Raw genomic sequence first — 24,732 nt, 5'->3', positions numbered from 1 at the left:
TTTTTTGGTTATAAATCACTTACCTCCAGCATTTATTGTGTGACCTAGGGTAAACATCATCAATCTTGGCCTTGAATATATTCAACAGAATATATTTATTGAGCTACTATGTAGTACAGGTACTGTTCTAGGTGCTGAAGATATAACACTGAACAACAAGAAAAGATCTCTGACCTCAAGAATTGATATTATAGGGGTGGATGAAGGGGAAAAACAGATAATACACCAATAAGCTAAATATGTAGAACATCAGATGGTGATAAGATCTATAACAAAAAATAAAGCAAGGATTAGAAAGTACCCAAATGCTCACCAGTAGCAGGAGTAAATAAGAGCGTAAGGAGATAAAGTCAGAGTTGTTAGATGAAATTTTGTGTTCCAATGATATGGGGTCTTGAAAACTGTGAAAACTGTGACTTTTACTCTGAGTGAAGTAAGAATTCACTGGAGAATTTTGAGCAGAAGTGACATCTGACTTTTGCCTTTTAAGAGTCACTCTGGCTTCTCATTTAATCTTAGACCATAGGGAGTGGAAAGGCAGACATCAGAGAGAACAGCTGGAAGCTTGCTGTGAAATCTGGGTGAAAGAGAATGGTGGTTTAGGTGGAGGTGGAGAGACATGGTCAGACCTGAGGTAGAGCTACCTGTGGATGGGAGACACGATAATCCTGTGTGCCACAAAGCCATAGCAGGGGTGGGTTGGAGGATGTGGTGTTGGTGGTGGTGGGAGAGATCAAAAAAACAAGAAAAGATCCTTTGAAATTAAGTCTAGAAATAGACAGTCTTATGTTCTAAAAATAGATTACTACTCTAGCCTGAAAATAATTTTTCACATAATTACAGAGAAAATCCTAATGCAGATCAGTGTCTTGTTTGAGATCTAATAAAACCCTAATGTCACTCAGATCATCAGGCCATGATATGACCCATGAAACATAATATCCTTCTATTTTTATATAGTAATAGTTTTAAAGCACACAGTCTAAACAGCAAATGTTAGTCCTCTCCTCCAAGAACATCAGAAACATATTGTATTATACTTAAACTTCATATATAGTAACTAAATTCTTATGTAATTTAAAAATCTATTTTTCTTATTAGGAGTTACATTAACTAGTTGAGTTCCTTGGATAACCCTAACTTACTAAATGGCAGCATCATGCAGAACATGTGGTGGAAGTTTCGACCGACATAGGGTTGGACTGCTCATGAACCTACTTCATAGAAGTTGTGAAGACCGGATGTTCAATCTCTAATGTTACAGAACAAATCAGAGCCATCTTAGTTTCTTAACCCTGATCTTTCCATCTCTGGTGGATTTTGAAAGGGAGAGAATAAAACAATGAATGTACTTGCTTCAGTCGGGGCATTCTGTCCTTTACCAATTAAGATTGTTCTGAGAGCCCTACTTTGTTTACCAAGTGCTTTAGGGCAGGAGTGATCTCTGCATAATAGTGTTTTGAAATGAGGAAACTACTTGTAATTTTTCCAAATACTAGGAAGACCAGGCTACTTAGAGACAGTGGGACCAAGCCCCAGAAGCTCTGAACCAGCCACTATATCTCATCAAATAGTGCATAAGCCCCCCTCCGAAAAAAAGCTAGGCTACCAGTATGTGATATAAAACGTATTCTGTTTGATGTTTACTTGGGATAGATCATTTTTGCTAGAAAATATAAACATCTAATGAAATCAAATGCAAATATTCAGGAGAGGAATATGTTGTCTTTGTCACACAGATCAACAGTTTTTTTTGTTTTTTTTTTTCCAAAACTTGAGTCAACGTTTCCTACCATTAAAGTTTCAGCAACCAGTTCCTTCATTTTGCTCTTTTCTGATCTGAGAACATTAGCAGCAGGAGCACCTTAATTCTTAAATTTAGTTGAATGTAAGTATTGCAAGCCCTGCTGGCAAGCCTGAAGGCACGAACTCCGAATGGGGGGTGGAGGTGGTCAGAGCAGAATGATAAAGCAGAAGCAAAGTTATTAACTGCATGCTGGGAAAAATATTCCTCAACCAATCTATATTGGAAAATTTCAGAGTTAGGGTAAAAGTTGAGCAGGCTCCCTCCCTACTCTAAACCCCACGTCCTACCTTGGCTGTGCCTGTTGGGAAAGGGGTTTTGTTTTTCACGATCCATGGCCACATAAGGGTACTTTGTTTTACACAGTAGATAATGTATGTACTGAAATTTTGCACACATAATATTTGAAATGCATCAAATATTTAAAGGGATCCTGTAACAAATTATTTTCTGATCTAAGTAATCACTGTTTCTTTTATAAGTTCAGTCTATTTATGCTGAATTTCCTTCATGTAGAAAGTAGCTGTATTCTAGCATATAGAAGCAGCCAAGAGGAAAATAAGTGAGGAAAAAATGCAAGCATGCTTAGGGGCTAGTTATTTCAGGCTTAAATTACACCTGTAGAGTGAAGAAAGCCTTTTGCTCCTTGCTAAAATAAACTGTATTATTTTTCTGGTGTTGGCCAGACAGTGTTCCCAGCTCCTAGGTGAGCTCTACCCATAAGGAATGGAGTAGGCGAGAGCTGACCTGGAAATGAAACACATCCTTAACGATGGAACTGCATCAGGGTTCTCCCAGCTCAAGACCACAGAAGAAATCACACAAGATGGATGCCACTGCAGGAAAGGCAGTGCTCCAGATTCAGGTGAGTAAGGGAGAAAGAAAATGAGAGCTACTTCTCTGGTTGGTACCAAAACAAGCTTAGCCCCAGGAACGGAGAGGTGCAGCAGTCTGTTAGGAGGACCCAGAGGCAGCTCCCCCAGTGCCAGAAAGTGGGCAATGCTGCATGTGGCACCACTGGCTGAGACAAAGATCAAAAGGCTGCCTGAAGCCATTCCCCTGTTGGTATTCAGAAGAGATTTGGTGGATTCTTTGATCTGCTGGTTGGCTCTTGTCTGGGTTGTATTTAGTCTCTAAATTTGACCCCCACATGCAAAGACAAACAAGAATGGAGAAATACAGGATGAAAGGTTTGAGAGTGGTGGGTCAGGCTGAATGTGTCCCTTGGTGTAAGTTTAAATCTCTGGCCCCCAAGTAAAATTCTTCAAAGAGTAACCCTCTTGCCCACTATCCCCTGAGAAACTCTCATCAGCAAACACAAAGGAAGGGGAGTGCTATGTAGACAGAGGCTACATGGGGAGTGACTATGTCTGAGGCTGACCACTATCTGTAGAATTCAGTCACTTCAGGGTAAAAGCTGAGATATGAGAAATAAAGCCAATAAACTACAGCAAGCAAATTTATTACTTGTTATCAAGAGAATTCAAAACAAATATGATTTTTCTATCACCAACAAAATCATTTATAAGAATTAGAACTTTTCAAGCTCTTACTATGAAAGTTTAAAGAAAACCGCAGAACTATATATAATTATACTCCTGACACAATTGTTTTAAAATTCACATAAAGATGTTTAAAGAGTCACTAAATGTTTATATTTGTATCATAATTTTTGGACACTTCTAGCACTCCATGGTAGGTAATTAGATAAGTTGTTAAATAAAATAGAGTTCCTGCACATTTCTTACCGACTGAATTTACTGATGGTTAAATCAAATATAAATCGGGAAAAGTGTTTGAAGGCAGGCCATGATTCACTTGACTTACATTTGGATATTACTGCTGAAGGTCTTTCCAGGCTTACAGACTTCAGCCTGAAAATCAGGAAGCAAAGAATAGCAAAGGAGAGAAGAAAAAAAGTGCAAAATTAATTAATAGAGTAACTCCTATCTCTTCCCCATATCATGGAATAAGATTTATTCATACAACGAATACTAAGTACTTACTATGTGTTTAGAGGAACTTTAGGGAAAAAAAAGTATAGACTCTATGGGAGAAATTAATCGCTAATTCAATAAAACGCCAATATACCTGAAATATGTATAAGTATCCATGTATTCCAATACACATGTGACAGTAAGAATAACCATTTGATCTCTTAAATTTATGAGAGATTGAGTTATCTCTACTTAAACCGAGGGCATCTCAGTTCCCTTTCTGCTCCTACCTAGTTCTAAACTAATAATTTATTTCTACATCTATTTTCCCACTGCCCTCAGAGGGTCAGGTGAACTGGGGGGCGAGAGGAGTGCCTTTCCCTGCTCCTACTTCTATTCATTTCTTGAAAGGGCGAAGGCCTCAGCTGAAGAAGCTTGAGACGGAATCTACAGACTGATAAGGAAGGTCTGTGGGGGTCAGAGAAAGACTGCCTGAAAGAACAGCCCGCTTCTCCAAGGAGCTGTTAAAGTTCTGCCCCAAGCCTCGTCCCACCATCACGAACCTCAGTGGACTGGCCCTGGGGAACAACTCTGGTTTTCCGTTCTTCCGAAGTGTGTCCCCTACCAGCGGCAGGTGCTGGGCACCTGTGCTACCCCCACTTCCCGCGGTGATTGCGAGACCAGCGTTGGGACAGAAGACGCGAGAGCGTCTCCAGGGATACAGAGAGGGCGGGGCAGGAGGGGCGGGGTTAGGCTGAAGCGGGGCTCGGGATTGGGGCGGCTCCCAGATTCTCCAGGCATGGGGGCGGAGCCTACTGAGGGCTGAGCGGGGCTCCAGGCACAGCAGGCGTTTTCAAACAAGACTGCTTTTAAAAGTGAGACCGCTTGCAGAAATTAGCTCACCTAATCCAAGAGCCTCAAATTTGCCGCCCTGAATCGTTTTCTTCGTGGCACTGAACTCTTAATATTTCGCAACATTCTCCTGTTGTCCACAGGATTGATGGAGAAATGCTCAACTTGGCATTTGTGACCCCCAAGACCTGACGCCACAAAATCCACTAGGTCATTTATCCAGATAAGTCATTCATTCCCCTCTTCCTCAGCTTCTGTTGCAGTCAAAACCGTCTTTTCCCTTTCCCACACAAATACCTTTCCCAATTCTGTCTCCAGAAAGATAATCCAATTTTGAGTTGCTGTAGACTAAAAACTCATTGTTTATAGAATATCTCCCTGTCTGTCTGTGTATACACATTAATTATATATTATTTGGTGGGAGTGTGTGTGTATACATATATATACATCACATTTTCTTTTTTTCTTTATCTGTTCATCCACTGAAGGACGCTTTGGTTATATACCCAGGAGTGAGAATGTTAGTGTTATGGTAGTTATGTTTTTTTGAGGAGCCTCAATTTTGTTCTCCATAATGGCTGTATCAATTTACACTCCCACCAACAATGTACAAGTGGTCTTTTTAACTCCACTGATCATATAGCCAAACCAGCCTATGTAACCAGGTAAAAGAAATGCAGATTAGGAAACTACATGTTTTTAATAAACAAAGTAGACAAGCTAGTACAGAGTGCATTAAGGAGAACTTCAAGCTTTTAGAAGCACATTATATATAACTAGCTAATACATTTCATTTCTATCTTGGCCAAAGGAGAGTACGGTTACTCCAGGCATCCCTGGAGATAAACAAATAGCTACCAAGAATCAGCTGCCAGCTAACTCTATACTTCCCTACCAAAATAGTAAATCAAAAGTAATACTGTATCTCTGGGGGAATTTCAGACTTGAAAATTCTGATATTTTCTTGAATATTCCCATTTAATTATCTGTGTTTGCTGGACAAAATAGATGAGGAATAAAAAGTTAATTAGATGATAACTCAAACTGTGCTGCTGTTCCCAAGAAAGCCTTCTTGCTGGAGCAACCGGGTATTGTAGCATCTACTGCCTCAGCCCCTCGTATTCTGATTAACAGAAAAAAAAAAAAAAAAAAAAAAAAAAAAAAAAAAAAAATTTTTTCCCCACAACATGTTTAAGTAAATTTGCATAAAAAAAAAAAAAAAAAAAAAAAACAGAAGCAATTTGCTTTTCCCTAGCAGAGATAGCACTGCATTTTTATTTTCCAATTTAGTATTCTGTTACTAATCTCTGGTTCTTTGCTGCAATTTAGTTCTCAGAGAACTTGATTAGCTTACCAGTGTATTATATCATGCTGGATCAATGCACCGACAGGTAGTAATAGAACCAGGAGAGCAAGAATTAGCAGGCAGCTTCCATGCCTTGGCACTATAAATACTTGCCAAAAGAAACAATATACATTTTATGAAAATACAAGAGACTCACTTCAGAGAGGTTTGAGGGTGGCTTAGATGGATAGATACTCCAATATAAAGGATAATGTGTTGAAATTTGCACATTCAACCAAAATGCTTAGTTGCTTATCTTTTGAGTTTTGGAGGCTGATCTGAATTATGATCTTTGATTTCGTCTACAGCTGTGTCCTGCCCTGAGATCATAACTACAGTTCCTGTTTTGAGCCCTAGGATTTGCCCTGATATCAGCCCTTCCCAAGTCTGGTCCACAGCTTCACCATGATTCTGAAGCCCTCTGATATCATGCCAATGAATTAATTTTTCTAAAGTTAGCCAGTTTATTTTTATTACTTACAACTAAAAAAACACTAATTTATATAGTAATTAAGAAATTATTAGGTGATACAAATGAGATAAAAAAATAATTAAAAAACAGAAATTAGTAGGCATTAAGTACAGATAATGTCAATTTTTGACACAACATTTTAGAACATTAGTCATTTCTAGAGTAAGATTTGAAACTCTAAGATTCAATTAAGAAATGGCATTAAAGAGCACACATAATTACGTTTATTTTTCTCTTGCTACATAGAGATTTGATAAAATTAGTTTTAAAAATTGCAGACAAAATATTTCTACTTATGTAATGTCAAATAAAAATGTGTTTTGACCTGGGTGAAAATAATATAAAATATTGTTGAGGTTTAAATATTTTCCATTTGTAGAATAAATCAGGTGGAGAAACCTAGTCAATATTTATCGATCTTACATAAACAGTGCTTTGCACTAGATATTCTAAGGTAAAATAAAAGGCCATTTGCTTATTAGGTTTGCAAGTAATAATTTTTATACTTAATTTACAGTTGAAAGCCTTTTTATAGATTTTAACAATATGTATAACACTCTTGTAATTGTCATAAGTGTTTTGCGGTTAAAAGAACCTAGAAAAATAGCTTTTAGTATTCAATCAAATATAATCAGCCAATACTATTCAAAGTATGTATTCTCAAATTGTCCCTTTGTTTGGCAAGATTTTGTAAAACGAAAGAGGAGTGGAAAAGGAGAAGCAGCAGCCTACACACATGGTGCTCAGGCTTGCCTGTGTTAGGGGCGAGTACATTTGAAAGTTGAGGGCCTCAGAAACGATTCCTTAAAATTGTCAACATCTAAAAAGCCTGGAAAGGCTTCAGGACCTAGGTTGAAAACCTAAGCTACTTGGTTTGACATCTAATGTATAATTCCTTGGTTTTAAATCGAGTTTTAGTTGTTGTTGTTTTTTCCCCTCAATGTATATAAACCACATTGTTTTTAAATCAAAAGAATACAAGAACCAACTTTCTTTCATAATCCATCTTGTAAACATCAGTCGGTATTAAAACATGTTTGCCCCTTTTTTTCAGCATCTTCATACTTCATGACACAATTCTGTATTTTCTCAGACTGCTAAATCCTCTCATTTTGAAAAATGCCATTTGAACTTGAACATACATATATACTTTGTTAATTTTACTCATTATTTTGTGCCTCTGTACAATGGATAAATCTACAAAGGAAATGTTTTCTACAAGTGGAGACAAATCTTCACAAAATAATATACTTCAGTAACTGTCAAATCTCTTGAAACCTTAATTATGTGTGTATACATAATAATAAACATATACCTGTATATACTTCTATCCAGGTACTTTTACATATACAAATACCATTCTAAGATATTATAAGGCACATCAGTATTTTTCCAATATAATTCAGAAATGAAGTTTTGCATTTTCCAAGGAAAAAGTCTACTGTATATATGTAAGGAGAATTCTAAATCCATGAACAAAAATATAGAATATAATGGTATTTTCAAAAACTGTTATAAATAAGAACAAATATCTCATTTGATAAAATTTTATTATGACTTTCAGTACCGTTTCATAGGCGAACAACTTATTAAGCTAAGGTATAATAAATAAAGGCTGAATTAGACATAACAGTGGGAAAAAATATGGAGTAGCAGTCCTAAACACTGAATTTGAAAGACTAAATCCAACCATATACCCATCCATCCATCCATCCATCCATCCACTCATCTAACTATCTATCCATCCATTTGTCCATCTATCCACTCATTCATCATTTCAAAAAGCCAGGTAATCTGCTAGGGTAGGAATATAAAGACCATCCATCCATCCATCCATCCACTCATCTATCTATCTATCCATGCATTTGTCCATCAATCCACCCATTCATCATTTCAAAACGCCAGGTAATCTGCTAGGGTAGGAATATAAAGGCAAGTTATGTCCTCAGTAAACTCACTGAAATAAAGATAGACATATTAAATAGACAACTGTTTCTTTGCTTTCAAGCTCTGTGACCCATCTACACCAGCACCAGAAAAACTAGATTGATGTCCTTGTCTTCTTCATGGCCTAATTCCTAGACCATCCACTACAGTCTGTCTCCCATCCTGCTCTCCAATCTGTTCTTAATCCTCTCTGCTCCTGACTCAAACTCACAACTCAGATCTGACTCTTTCCACTGGTCCTGATCCCAGGCTTCCCAGGCATTCCACACCCCATTAGTTACCTGCCCCCAGGAAGTTTGTAAAACCAGTTATTCCAAAGGAACCTGGTACAGCACAGACCATCATGGCTAATACTCCCACTCCACCCTGGATCATTCCAGTCCTGAGGATGACCACAGTACCACATGACAAATGTTATAAATATGACATTACACTGAGCACCTTGAGGAAGGACCACATAGCTGCCCAGGACTGGGTGGAAGTTTGGCAGTCACAAGACTTCACAGAGAGGATCGTGCCTAACATGTGTTTTTGTGTTATGAGAAATGAGTAAAGGTGTGCCAATTGCACTAAGAGGAATAGAATGGCAGAGAACCAAGGCTTGCTTTGATATACATGAATTCCACAATACAGGGGCAAAGAGCTGTGGAAGATGGGCCCAGCCCCAAAGCAATACAGCAATATAAAATTTTGAGCTCCAACCACAACAATAAAAAATTGAACACATGATAACCTATTTATTAATTTAGCATATTTGCAATTATAATTGGGATATTGATTTATAGTATTAGTTACAGTCAAGACATGGGAGAATTATGATTGACCCTCGAGAAGACTGAAATGAAGTTATGATTTGAAAATAAAATTAAAAAGCATCAGACCTTTATGGGTGAAATTGGTTACTTGCAAGGACATTCTACAAAAATACCTTGGTCTATCTGACCCAAAGCTTTTCTCCTAAATCATGCTTTTAATTACCTTTCTTTTCTCTGATCTCATGCTTACCAAGCAACCTCATAAGTATAATTTTCTTCTGTATGTAGAGATTCCTAACTAGATGAAAAGTATGTTCTAATTAACTGACATGAATATTTAGATTCTCCTGGAAATTATATTCTCACTATAAATTAATGCACTGGCGTTTGGTTTATGTCTCAGCATGTGTGCATTTGGTTACTCTGGGTTAAAGCCTTCACTAAGGTTAATAACCAGTGGGTATGCTGCAGTCATGTTTCTGGATCTGTAAAACTGGGAAACAGGTCTTTGACTAGAGCGGTCAATCTAGAAGAAGCCATCTTATGAGGGCCAGTTTAGTGACCATTGACTTCTCAAGATATAGATAATATCTATATCTTGACCCTCTTTATTACTAAGATAATTATGGATCCATGTGGTTTACTAAAACTTTCAAGTGCCATAAGAGAACATGAGAGAAAACAGAAGATCAATGAAACTTAATTAAAAACCTAGATAGGAAATCAGAATTTTGGATATTTTAAGCCAAAGCATTAAAAAGTAATAATTTTAGTGGTTTGATGAACAATTTTAGCAGTAACATCTTTGTGTTTATTCTGGGCTAATCAGATAATTGAGGAGATATTAGGTGTTGCAGTGGCCAGGACAATGCACCTCACAGACTGCTAACTACAGGGAGTGTAATTAACCTGTGTTTTGAAATCTGTGTTTCTCATGGGTTCCTCCCAACCAATGACTGTGCAGCAGGGGTTCTATGCAAATCCATTCCCGAGAGACACTGGATTCCTCCAAAGGCCCAGTTTATCTTAAGGATTCATCTATGGTTTTCCCAAACCTTCTATTAGTCTAGGATATTCCGCTTCTCTCTTCCCTTTATTTAGAGTCGGAATTGCATTACACTCTGATGGTTCTCATAGCCTTCTCCATCTTCCTTCTTATTTTTTCTCAAACAGGCATTTCCTCAAATAAATTCCTAGCATATTTACCCCATCTTTGCATCAGCTCTTGAAGGAACCCTGACCAAGACATCTAAAATCTTTCCTAAATATCTTCAAAATTTTATGTAATATGGAAGGTCGGAATCCCAACTGGGCTAAACCTCCCACTCGGCAAAGCACTGAATGGCATATCCTCTTGTTCACTTTACCTAGATGGAAGACTTTACCTAAGAAGAGTCCACAGTGATAAATGCACATTGTCTACTAGTTTTTCTGAATGATCAGAGACCTGCAAAAAGCCAGATTGCTGACATCGAAGTTTACAGAAGTTATGTGAATGGACTGCTTAGACTGAGCCTGACCCAGAATGGACAGAAGAGGCTCTTAGTAACCAGGTAGTCATCTGATTGACTACCACCTGTTGACAATAGCAATCATTTTGATTAGCAAGCTATATTTATTATTGAACCTTCTAATATCATCCATCCCAACCATCTTGCATCTTTCACCTCATTAATTTGCTGCTCACATCTTTGTACTTGCCCTGCATCAGTGTATCTTTCACTAACTTCCTCTCTCAAGAAAGTCCAGTATGGTCTTGGCACCCTGTCTGGCCTGGATTCCACCACTGGAATCATTGCTGCTTCCCCTCCCAGCCTTCTAAAACTCCTGGTGTGCTTCTCTCATTGCTCAGGTTGCCCTTTGCCAATCCCAACAACTAGAACTGCACAGTGTTTTATAGTTCATGTAGAAAAGTATGGTATTGACTTGGGCGATTGGAAGGGAAACTTAGAGAAAGCTTATTAAATTTCAAAAGGATAATGACTCCAGAATTCCGGAATATTCCAGTAAGTAATTCTTACTCCCCCCCGCCCCCCACCCAGTCCCACACCTTTCTCTCTTCTGATCCCAGAACTGCTTTTGAAATGGTAGGTGGTTTTGTGGAAAGAAGAGACCCTTAAAGACACAGATGTATATCTAACTAGGCTGCTTTTACTGAATAAGAGTTTATCATAAATAACATGTACTTACTTTATGCACCAAATTTTGCACGGAATTCATAGAAGGCATATTTTCATAAAAACAGAATCTTGCTTGATGATTCCTACTTGTTCCCTAACAACCAAAACAAAAAAAAGTGAGTATCAAAGTTGAAATACATAATAAGCCTAGAAAATTCTCCAATTAACTATCCTTTTTTAAAATATTCAGATTGAATGAGGAGATGGAGACAGAAGTGCTGTTGAAGATCAAATAAAATACCATTGTAAGTATTTTCAGTAGATAGAGCTCATTCCGCAAGTCATTAAACACATAAATTACAGAGCGCATCAGTGTCATATTTCGCTGTTCCAACAACACAGTGAAGGAAGAGTAAAATATTTCCAGGAAATCTGACACCCAAATTATTTATTTCAATATTTCTATTTTCCCCTTCATCACCTTTTGTCCCAGAGAGAAAATGTTGAAAATTATGATAGAAAATTGAAGATGTCTTCCAACAGCTTATTCTTCTAAAATATTGATGAAATTCATAATGAAAATATTTTTCTTTTTTCTCTGTTGGTGCCACCAAAACTATCTAAGCAGATGATTATTTAATAAAGTAAAATGCAATGAAAAGCATTAATTCATAAGAGGCTACAGGTACCAAAGAGGGTGTATCAAGAAGCCGGAGAGCGGCGAGAGGAAGAGGTCATCAGATAAGATGGAGAGCTGTAAAAATCAGCTCTCACGGGTGGACTAAGCATCTGTAAAGGGAGCCCATTGTATGAAATGGCTTGCAAAAGTGTTGCCTCTGAGACTGAGGACTTGTGGTTATAGAGACTCAGTTATACTTTTGAAAAATTGTGCCAATAATTGATTCCACTGACATATAAGTTGCCTAGAAGAGATATTGTCATGACTGATAAAAGCAGCAGAAGGTAGTGGATGAGGAGGAATTTTACCAGTGTCCTGTAGCAGTCTGCTGAGAGACCAGCACTGACTCCTACGGTCAATTCCAGATAACCAGCCTAGAGTAATGCAATCCTGCAGGTGGTCAAAGCCTGGTTGAGTTGTCTTTTAAGGATATTTGACTCCTTCCTCATTCTGTGCTCACCAGTTGGCTTTCAGTGATTTGCTTTCTACTGTGAAATAGGAAGTTATATCCTGAGTAACAGTCAGGATTTGTTGCCTTGTGAAATACAGATCCAATTCGAACATAAATGGGCAATCTGGTATATAAACTAGTCTTTTAAAAATTTTGGTTAATGTAAATCAGTTTCTACTTCCTGATTATTTCTTGGTAGACTGGAAAATATTTGTCTTTAAATCTGCAAAGCGATAAACTAGACACTGAACTGGTGTTTTCATCAAAGACTGCCTTCCCATGAAATTCAACAGAGCAGCTTACTTCAGTGTCTCTTTCTATCCCAATGAACATTACAGCCATTCAATTTGTCTATTTTTCTAACTTGAAAAGACATAGGAATTATCTAAATTAAGGTAGAATTTTGTGTTTAGAGTCTGCAAAATTGACAAAATGACATATCACATGTACATAAATATATATGTGTGTATATATATTATGTGAACTCTCTAATCATATAAATAAGTAATGTATATTTAGGAATAAAATCACTACAGAAATAAAAATTTTATGTTGTATCTTTTTCCTTCATAATCCTTTTAAAATAAGAAGGTATAAATAATTATAAATTTTAATTCAGACCTCAGTCTTCTGAGTACTGTATTTTACACTTTGCTGGTCATGTTAGCAGACTGATTTTTTAGAACAAAGTTTTGAGATTTTTTTTTCAGATTTTCAGATGGGAATCTTGCAATTCTTTCAATTCTTTATTCCAATAGTACTTTAAATTTATCCAATAATACTAGTTATGCTATTGCATACCATTTCCAAGTGCTGAAAATAAAAATATGGTGCTAAACAAGACATGTGGGTACACATAGAGTATAACATTCTATGGGAGAAAGGGGAAGTAGTAAATAAATAAATAAGATGATTTCAGGGCTATGAATAAGATAAAACAAGGTAATAAAATTAAAGTGTTGTGTGTGCATAGGTGTTAGGGGATATTTTTTGAGTCTGGATCATTAGAGAAGGCTGCCACGTGAAAGTGATATTTGAACTGAAACCTAAATGAATGGTGGAATGGAGAAGCAGGTGCCCATCGGGGAAAGAACATAGGTAGATGGACTAGAACAGGCAAAGCTCCAGATGTGGGAGCAGAGTCGGTATGCTGGCATGTGGGAGACTATTCAGGTGCCTCTCTCTGACTGCCTCTTTCTAGTATTCACCCCTCCCCTTGTGTGTGGGTGACATCTGTGATTTGCTTCTAACCAATAGAGTATGGCAAGACTGGTGGGCTGTCACTTCCGTGATTATTTAATGTGGTATAAGACTCTATTTTGCTACCAGAATCACTTTAGTCTTTCTTTCTGTGTTGCCGTCTTTGTAAAAAGCAAGCTACCATGAATCCCACAGCCACGAAGAACCCAACGCTTCTTAAAACCACGCCAGTGGGGAAGCAGATCCTTACTCAGTTGAGAGTCCAAATGAGAACCCAGGCCTGGCCAAACCCTATACTGTAGCCTTGTGAGACCCTAAGCAGAAGACCCAGCTAAGCCCTGACTCACAAAAACTGGGAGATAAAGTGTTATTGTAAGTTTTAAAATTTGTTACAGAACATAGAAAACTAATACATGGCCCACAGCCAGGATGCACATTTGGTGGAGGACAGTGGTCCCAGGGGAGAAGAAAATGTAGGCGATGATGTGGAAGGGTCACTATATAGAAACTTAGGCCATAGTAAGAAAGTTGCATTTTATTACAGGTGTTGGAAGTCATTGGAGAGATTTAACCAAGAGAGTGATGTGATCATTTTGACATGTTTAAAAGTTTCCTGGCTACTTGTGAAAGGTGGGTGACTGGAGTGGATAGGGAGACTTCCCAGAAGGTAGCTGTATTCATTAATCTAGCTGAGAGGATGAGGTGCCTTTGATTAGAGTATAGAAATGGAGTATGGTGACAAAGGAGATGTGTCAAGAAAAATTTGAATGTAGTCTACCAAATCATAGACATTTGGATTTAGCAGCTGGAAGTACTGAGATCATGGACTGAAATGGAGACATCTGAGAGTGGAAAATTGGGTTTCTTAGATGGAACAGAGAGAGAGCAAATCCATGGTGCTATTTTTACATGATAAATTTGAGATGTCAGGGAGAGGATATCAAGGAAGCCATTGAATGACTGTGTCTGGAACTCAGTATTACTGACATATGGTTAGAAATCATTGGAATACTAGTTGTAGAAACAAAAATAGGAATAAGATGAAAACCACTGAGGGAGAAGTGATAACATGTAATTTAAAAATTACATACATATATGAACTTTCTTCTGACAATGACAATAGAGAATTTTGCTCTGTTAACATTAAAACCAGTAGGCTATTACCACTATGCTCATCAACATTTATAAAATAATTGTTTAATGTATACTTAGTATTTGCTTGAAATTTTGAAAATGGGAATGATATAGATATGGGAAAACCAAGGCTGACTGAAGTCCCACGGGAGTCTTCTCTGGGGCCAGCTCCTGCCTGGGGCAGGCTCTCACATTTCCCGCTGGCACTTCCCCTGTTTCCATTTGAGCCACAGATCCACTTCTGGCAAACCTGTTCTACTAGTCTACCTTCACCCTTGACTGGTTTTATGTGATCTCTTGCTTTCAGGCTTTCAGCCAGTAGTTATACTTGTTTAAATAGCAATTTCTATTTGGTAGTTAGAAATAAAATTACCTAATGTGATACATTTAAACTATTCCCTCTCATACTTTAGTCATATTAATGCTAACTTATGATAGCCAATTTAGTATCATGGATTATATTTAAAGAGTTAAATAAATTGATAATAATAAACTAAGGGTCTACAAAGGCACGGTTGGTTAAAGGATGCAGAGATAAGCCCACATTGAATTTTTACTGCAAGATTTCTCACTTCTCCGGAGTGACTGTTATTTTTCTTTCATGAGTGAGAAAAACTTGGTGCTCACTAGTGCCTCAGGCAAGTGAGTTTGAAGGTCTTCTCCAAGACTGAATGAAAGATAATAATCAAAATCTAGGTCATGATACTGTTTATTCTATACACAATTGTTTAAACTAACGCTTTAAACTTAAGTCAGGACACATTTTGATTCAGGATGCGATATGCGATTCATACCACGTCTATCAGATACTCTTAATGACTGCACACATTGTAATCTCTTTTCCTTTCGACTATTTTACTTTGAGGAATTTTCTAACATCAAGCAGTACAGTCATTAAATTATCATTACAAAGATATCAAACTTCCTTCATTGCATCTATTTCTCAAGACACAGGTATGCGGTGTGGGTCTGAAAGCCTTAGAAACTTCAACATACCTTTTCAGAGACAGAATGAAAACAAAGGGTTTCTGGTTTAAAAAAAGAAAAAAGAAAAAAAAGAATGAATCAGAATAGAAAAAATGGTAAAAGAAAAAGGACCTCGTCTGAGGCTCGACAAGGAGAGTTTGCCCGCAGAGAACCTGAAGGAAGCCACTGGTAGTCATTACCAGTGGCACAGACCTGGTAAATTTTATAATAATTTAAAAAATATAATAAGTAAAAACATGAGAAAAAGCAAAATTTTATAAGATGGTGAACAACTGTTAGAGAATAAAAATAATGATCTATAATGAATACTTTTTATGGGAGAAATTACGCTATATTGCATATTATCTACATTTCAATAAAATTCTAGTTTCTCCTATATAGCAAGTAAACATTTGGTATTTAAGAGCATAAAAATGAACCACATTAAAGGTTTACTATGAAAGTTTCTTTTATCCTATCAATTTGTTCACACAGTTGATTATGAACTTTGGTTCCATGAGAAGAAACAGCAGACCGTGAGTGAAATTAGGATAAACTGAAAGTGAGTCCCAAAAACTCTGAGACAGCTGCCCTGCTAATATCCAGGGCCATTATTACATTCTTTGGTTAAAGACTCCATGTAGGACAACTTTCAAGGAAAAAAGTAAATACTTAAAAAGGTAGAAATAGCACGTTTGAGTTACATTAGAATAAATATTTGCGTTATGCTAGAGTAAGAGTCGGCATTGGCACACGCTGAAGTTGCAGATGCCAGGACGTGGACTGGATAGCCTGGGATTTGACAGCTGTCAGAAGAGGGAGTTATTCAGGAAAGTTCCTGTACCCACCAGATGATGGAAGGATGGAAGAGGAAGCCACTTCTGATTAGTACTTGAGAAAAGAAGAGTGAGGTATGGCGGCAGTAACTATATGAAGGGGCAGGGGATTAATAAGAGTAAGGGTGGATTTCTGTCTCTGTTTTATGACCAAACAATTGCACAGAACTTTCAACCAACTTCCTCATAAAATGATTACTAATGGTCACAAGGAGGTGAGATAAGTGTAAGGACTCGGTTGCAAGTGAATTTTGTAACTGTCAGTGGCTAAGTGGAAGTTTTCTAGGCAGATGGAGACACCCAGTCCAAGTTACAATTGAAGACCTTGATTCCAAAGAGTTAAAATGATCATCTAGCTAAAGGTGGAAGCAGAAGAACACAGGCCACCCAGCTCTGACAAAGCCGACCTCTCTCCACCACACTGCAAAAAGGGCAACATGTCATCTCTCCTTCAGAGACGAGATGGATCATCGAAATTCGCAAATAAGCCTCAGACTGCCTTTTCAGCCAACATGTCCAACTCCCCACCCCCAGCTAAATCACAGTAAATCAGAGAGAAATAATATCACTGATTTGAGTTTTATCTTATTTCCTCTTTTATTTTTCATGGAGTTGCTAAGTAGCAATGAAATGGCCAAAAAAATCAGAAAAGGAGAGAGAACACAGAATACAGAAAACCTACAAAGTGACTAACCAGCCCCAGTGTCACCAAGTGCTAACACTAACATATGTACTTGGCACAGAACTTCACCACGTTCTAAAATCTCAAAGAACCTGAGTAAAGCTAGCTAGCTAGACCTGATAGAGTAACTTCTCTGGAATAGAATGACTTGCCAGCCTCCATTCCTCTTAGCACAAAATTTAGCTGTAACTAAAAATAAAAAATGGCCTTACTGGTGAGTTTCTCCTATGCACGATTCTGTTTGTCTTCCCATCTTCTGTACTAAACACGTACAGGCAGCAGGTGATCTTTAGATTGGGGAAAAAGCGATGTGTTCCTGCACACACACCCCCACACACGTGCACACGCACATACACACCTAAGAGGTAATCCAGTCAGTTCTTTTCTTAAGGGTTGTCATTGCCAAAGGGCCCAAATCCTGGAGAGCGTTTTCCTGAGCTGGCTAAATTACCCCACTGCCTTTCCTGGGCTCACGCCTCACTCCTGGCCTCACTCCTGGTGTGTGTGAGCGTCTCTGTGGCCGCTGGACTCTCTTTGATCTCAACCCCACCCCCTCAATCCCAGATGACCCCATTGGTCTAAATTTAACACCATTTCTTCTCATCCTTCCAAGCGACTGCCAGCTCCTGTGACCCAGCCTGTCCCTGCAGCTGTCAGTCATTTTCTTTAGGCTTGTTTCCCCTGCTAGCAAGGACAGGGAGGAGTTTTCTAACCCTGAAAGCAGTAGACAGAGGGACTGAGGAAAAGGACAAGACCCCCAAAAGGTCCTGCCTTAAGGAAGAATAACTAAAAACCTCACCCCATGCCCCCACCAAGGTAAACCTTCTGGTGGCTCATCTCCTGTAGCTATGAGTATCTCCTTCCAGACTGTTTTAGGTGCAGATTCTGGTAAGCTTGGGCAGAATTTAATAGTAGAAAATTGATTATTCACCCAAATAATGGGTGTTGCTATATAAGTTGAAATTCTTTAGGTTAAAAAGGTATATACTATATTAATCTACTAGGATAGTGTTGGGTAACTTGGTATTAACTCCATTTGCAGAAAGAAAGACCCTGGATTTAATTTACCAGGCAGATACTGTAACTTTAAATACCTACTCAGGCCCCTCAGGAATATGGGCACCGTGTCAAAGAAACCACTGTGTGCTTCAGACCTGGCACAAGCCTCCTGCGGGGAGGGGGTGAGAAGAGAGAGTGGAAATCCAGCCTGTTTTCCTTCCTCTGCCTTGTGCCCTAGCCAGGGCTGCCGTCCCTGGAGGGAGGGGTGACACATTTTGTTACACAAAGCCACCTTTTTTCGGCCAAGCCTTGTGTGGGTTTGGTCGGCTACTACCACTTTTCTCCAAAGTGACCTGCCCAGAGGGGAGGCACCCGGGGGTGGCCGGGCCCTGCCTTAGCATCACTTCTCTGCGTATTTTATAGACATTCACATAATTTTAATGTCTTTCAATGAAGAAATAGGATCCACAATGATTTTTCAAGCCTGCTTCAGCGGGGGGATCATTTTTTTCAAATGAATTCTGATAAACTTGATACCTAAATCAGAGCTGCTCTGGTTAAATTCCGGATGGGGTCTGCCTTTTTCTCCTTCCCCTAAACCATGGTTTATTGTGAACTGTAGTTGAAGAATTTCTCTGCTACAAATTACTTTTGATGAAGCATCAGAATTTAAACTAAGGCAAAATAAATTTCCACCAGAGGGTTCCTCAAAGCTTCTTCTCATACCGCCGTCCAAAGGTACAAAGCATGCTGCTCATTCGTTGTCATTTGTGATTCTCCTTCCTTGATTTTTTTTATTGTCCAGGGACAGCGAGACTATAGAAATAGTTATCTTGTTATTGATAACTATTGCTACGACATGGTGGCACCATGCCGAAGATCAAAAAGTCCTTGTTTATTTTATGACAAGTTATGAAAAAATGACACTCTGGTTCTTTATGTGTTTAATAAGTATCCCTTCTTTTACTTTGCAGTTTTATTTTGTTGAGTGACAACTAAACTATACGACCTGTGCATATTTCAGGTGCCAGGAGTACATATCCATACATAAAACACAAGGGAATTCTTAAGGTACAGATGATTCCAGATCAGTTACTCATTATGACCTATTTCTTTTCAATCGATTCAAACTCCTTCTCCTCGTTCAATGCTGAGAAGTGTGATACTTGAAAAGAGAATTTATCTAGCAAATATTTATTATATTTAACTTTTCATCCATTTCAAGCCTTCTATTTAAAAATAAATGTTTTATTTTTTTCTTTCCAGGGTTGTGATGATTAATTTTATGTGTCAACTTGGCTAGGCCACAATACTCAGATATTTGGTCAAACACCAGTCCACCTATTGCTGTGGATGTATTTTTTAGATGAGATTAACGTTTACATTGAGTGAAGCAGATAAGTGAAAAGACTGAAATCCCCAGAGGAAGAATAATTTCCGCCTCCAGACTGCCTTAGGACTTTAGCTGCAATGTCAGCTCTTCCCTGTGTCTGCAGCCTGCTGGCCTGACCTTACAGAATTTGGACTTGCCAGCTTCCATTACTGCAGGAGCCAAATCCTTAAAATAAATCTCTGTGTCTTTTTGTCTCTCTCTCTCTCTCTCCCACCCCCTTTCCCACACACATACCCTGTGGGTTCTCTTTCTCTAGAGAACCCTAATATAAAGGTTCTTAATTCTGACTTGTGTTACTTTTATCAAGAAGACCACTAAAATTCCAGTGAAGGCCATGTCCACATATCTTATAAATTGTACAGATATAAGCATCTCTTATTAATTGCTGTTGATTAGCCAAAAGGCAAATATTTAATTAAACCTTGAGAGATAATAAAATTGCACATGAATTATCTATCTAACTGCACATAGCTCTGTACATTTCATAAAGACGGTTTAACTAATAATCATGTCCCTTACACCCAGTCTTCGTTTGAGCAGGTTGATTGTTTTTGTTTCTGTTTGTTTTTGTTTCATGAAGTTCCCTAGAGGGGCAGTGTTGTTTTTTCTGAAGTCGTTTACTTGTTGATTTGTATTTACTTTGCTTCTCATCATGCCCTCCCATTGCAAGCACTGCCGATCACATCACAGATGAACATTTTTGTTTATTATCCTCGAAAATGTATACTTGAGGGCAATTACCGACCACATTGAATGACAATGAAGCCTCTTAAAAGATTCAGCTGGTGGGTAAGCAAAACTCAGTTTTCCGTTGGTTTTCCCACCCACTTCAATATCCTAGGGTTTTCCCTTGGTGATGTTGTACGTGGGGTTCCACAGGACAGGAGGGTCATTCTGATACTGGCTGAGTGGGTTTTTAATGTACACTTCAGGAACAGACATAGACTTTTATTTGACTATTTAAAGAAGCAGTAAAAATCTACACAGCGGCCATGTGCCCCCCAGGACTGAACAGCAGTGGCTGTGAGCTCATCAACACAGGCCTCGCGAGACTTCTCAAAGAGGATGAGGCGGGGGCTGAGCCGTCAACCTCAGGGCCCGAACTTTGTGAAAAGAAAAATAAGGTCACCTCCACTTAAAGAACTGCTGAAATGTGCCCTTTCCTTTTTAAATTTTTTAAAAATTTTTTAATTAATTAATTAATTAATTAATTAATAATTTATTTTTATTGACAATCTTTCTTTTACAATGGTAACAGTTAATAGTAGGAAATTAGGGGGTGGGGTGTTTAATGGCCTCACTTGGCAACAAAAAGTTTGCAGCTCTATATTGGTTCTGCTCATTCTTTTAAAAAATATTTGAAATTTTCTGTCTTATGAAATCCACTTGAGTGCTGGACTTAAAGTTGTTAAAGATGTTTTCCTTTAATGAGATGGAGCTAGAACAACTCAGGAAACTACACACAGTTCTCTGCACAGCGCTTGCTTTTCATCTAAAAGATTATTAGGGAAACCTAGACGATACTCTATTGATTGGCTCTAAGGATGGTTTATACAACACTGGCTAGTGTCTGGGGCTCTGCAGAGTGAGGAGAATTAAATCATTAACTGGGCTGACAAATACCTTATGAAGGCTCCGAGGTATTACTCTGAACAAGTGTGGCATAATTCACCCTGTTTACTCACAGCAGGAGTTCCTTTGTATTGTTTCTCTAACTATGCGTGTGACTCTGATTGTATTAATGATAAAGAACCCTTCTTATATATAAAGATGGCACAGATATATTTAAAATCATTTTGTGTATAGGATTCAAAGGATTAACTATAAGAATAATGCTCAGGAAAAATACCACCTAAAATTGTTCTAGTTACAAAGCTATAAATTTTGTAGGTCGGTTGTTTATATTGACTACCTCAGATTTACTTTACTAATTTACACTGTATACTTAAAATGCATAGCATAATAATTCTTTTTATTGTCACAGTAGTAACATCTTTGTGATTCACTTATTCGTGCATTCATTTGTTCATTCATTCATTCATCACTGAGTTTCCTTTATGAGTCAGGCATTGTACTGGGCAATGGAGACAATCAAAAAAGTGCCAGACAATAAGTATTAAAAAGTGGTGAGTTCTATGACAGGAGCAAGCTGAGAGAGCTGAGAGCTTGTATTCATGGCCAGACTGATGATTCATAAAAGGAAACCAAGCTAACCAATCATCCTTTCTTTGCTCTTCTCTATCTGCTTTAGGCACACACACTTTCTAATGCTAAGGTGATGTTTTCAATTCTTTTCTTTCCTATCTCCTCAAAAACGTGGTAAGTTTAAAATCCTGAGAAATTCCAACTGATTTAAACCATGGGGCTTAATAGAGGAATAGCAGTTTATTGTTACTGCTGAAACACTATTTGCTGAGATAAGATTCTTAGAGAAACTAAGTGGCGTTTCTGGAATATCTGGAATAGCGAAGCGCAGGCTGGAGAGAGCTGGATGCAAAAGCTTGGACAATGCCAACGGCAGGGCAAATGCAGGGAGAGCTGGCTTAAACGCAACCCTGAAATTGAGCTACTGAAAGAAAGGACGAGAATGGGCCCGAACGAAACCTGCGACCAGCTAAGAGCCTCTCAAGTTCAACACAGACTTTCATTCTCGTGTGCAGTTATTTAGACAGAAAATGGAAACGTGCAACTGTGAGGCAGATCTCATTCATGCATAATTGAAACACCCAAGGGTAAAATAGTGAGGCACAATGGATGACATCTGATAAAAAGAGAGCAAGGAGAGGGAAGAAGTTAAAAACAAGATACAACACCCTGGGGACCATAGAGAAGTATACCTGACATAGGCCAAATAATCTCAAATAAAAATATTCAAATTATAAGACAATGCAAATATAAAGACAAATGCATGGCAGAAACATGAGAATTGGGTAGAAAAAAAATGCTGAGAATATGAAACATTCAAGGGATGAGTCACTGGTGACTGAAACTCTTATTTCAACAAAACGCACCCACATTAGTGTTTCTGTAGTGTTCTCATAAACTTAGGAACTAAAGAGAATTAAACCAGCATAAGATCCATTGTCTTTAAAGGAGTTGTATTCTAAATGACTGTATGAGATATATGTGTATATATATATATGTATACATATATATACATATATACATAAAATCCATATAGCTATGGGATATATGTGTGCATAAAATATTTTCTTAACTCATTAGGAGAGCAACAGAGTATGTGTACCTGTGTGTATCTGTATGTAGTCAGTTTCCTAGTTGTGAAGGATAATTTCCATTTCATTAGAGAGATTTATAGAAAAGTAAGACTTGTGACAAGTATTTCCTAAGTGACTACTTAGGAAACAATAAACAAGTAGTGTAGGCTCTTTTGTCCATTTTCTTGGCAAACTCCAAGAGCCAAGCACCTATATACTGAGCACCTATAATGAACCAGGCACAATTCTATACACTCTTGATTATTCCATTTAAACCCCACATGAATTTTCTGAAAGGCATTATTACTCCCACTTTAGGATGGAGATTCTGAGGCTCAGAGAAATTAAGTCATGTAACCTTGTCTGAATATAAACCCCAAATTCTTCCCATAACAACTTTCCTCATTCCTTTTGAGAGCTGAAAAGGGAAGGCTGACTCGGAAAGTTCTCCCAATGCAATGTTTCTAGTGTGGGCTAGAAATTCTTATTTGTTCATATGATGTACATTTTCAGTAACTGAATATTGCATAAATAAAGATATGTTTATTTCCTTTTTTAGAAAAACAAAAGAGAAGCTCTTAGAATGCTTAATGATTGTGCAAATTTGGTTCTGTATTTAGGCTCACATTCTCTTCCCTTGCAAGGAGAAGAAAATCTAGAGATGCATTCCATACCAATGGGAACATGAGTGAGTTGTAGGGCAATGCCAGATACCCTGTAAATTTACCATATATGTCCTTATCAACTAAGAAAGTAGTAATGAGGCATCTAACTTCTTAATGTTAGCAAAAGGTTCTTATACCCTCTTATATACCAGGCACTGAGCACCTATGCTGGACCAGGAACAATTCTAGACTCTCTATAATTCAGAGAACTGTAAGTTAACCTTCAGGGACTCAAAATAAATCTAGTGGTGTGAAAACATGTACACATATGTACTTGCCAATATGTGTAAGGCAAGTGATAAATGCCTCATGTGTGACATGGACAATAAGTACAACAGGAATTGGGAGAAGAGAAAGATCATCCAAGTTTTGGGTTCATTCACCTTCCAATACATGTGCCCCCAAAGTTGTATCCATACATCTAACATTGCTACCTCTGCTATTTTCTGAAAATTTAAAAATGACTTAGCTTTTCGGTGAAGGGTTATAGAAGTACAAATTAGTAGTGGATAGATGGTCACCGGGATGGGGAGCACAGCATAGGGAATGCAGTTAGGTGTAATGGCTAGGTGGAGAGCCAGAGAAAAGATAGAGTAATCTATAGGATCGTTTCATACGCTATATAAGTATACAATGTACTGTATACTTGAAATTAATAATAAAAAAAAGACTTAGCTTTCAAGGATTATGGTCTCAGATTACAGAACATCTATTAAGGTACCATAGAAAATAAGTCCAACCGTGTCACAGATGTGGAAACTGAGGCTCAGAAGGGCTAAGTAACTTATCGAAGGTCATGTGGACAGCTAATTTACTTTAAAAATCTCTGAGAGTAAATATGTTATGTGGAAAGTCTTGAAAATAAGCCTTTTAGCTGGAAATTAGGGCTCCAAACCAAATGGAAAACATTAAACTGGGGGACATTAATAGACAAAGTTTTAAAATGCCAACAGGTGTCTAGGACAGCCCAGACAAACTTTTAAATTTAGACCTAATGAGGGAGAACCTCATACTCAATAATGTACTTTCTTTTCTCCCAGATGTACCACATCATTTTATTACTTTAAGGCCATGCAAATCTTTATAATTTATTGGTATATGTAGACATGACCCTCTTTGAAATGTCCTATGCTAAAAAAAGAAAAACCATAGCAACAAAATCTTCCTCTTTCTACTTTTCTCCTGTTGTTCAAAGCTACTTTTTTACAGAGGAGCAGATTCTGATCACAGCTTGACTTTAGGGAAAAAAATCAAATTAAAGTATTACACTAGTTGAA

General features: G+C 37.9%; 1 protein-coding gene across 1 annotated transcript in view; it reads right to left on the bottom strand.

Annotated features, from left to right (window-relative positions):
- TTC29 (tetratricopeptide repeat domain 29) overlaps positions 1-4,419 on the bottom strand; it is a 108,848-nt gene extending 104,429 nt beyond the window's left edge. Inside the window, exons 1-2 of the mRNA XM_015600686.1 lie at positions 4,305-4,419; positions 3,632-3,678 (exon numbers count right to left, since the gene is read on the bottom strand). The gene's annotated coding sequence lies outside the window, so the exon portion shown is untranslated. The remainder of the gene's footprint in view (positions 1-3,631; positions 3,679-4,304) is intronic.
- Positions 4,420-24,732: the final 20,313 nt, after the last annotated feature.

This window comes from Pteropus alecto, unplaced genomic scaffold (assembly GCF_000325575.1).
Source record: "Pteropus alecto unplaced genomic scaffold, ASM32557v1 scaffold50, whole genome shotgun sequence".
NCBI classification, from domain to species: domain Eukaryota; kingdom Metazoa; phylum Chordata; class Mammalia; order Chiroptera; family Pteropodidae; genus Pteropus; species Pteropus alecto.
Note: the sequence above shows the minus strand (reverse complement) of the source record. Positions and strands in the feature narration are given on the sequence as shown.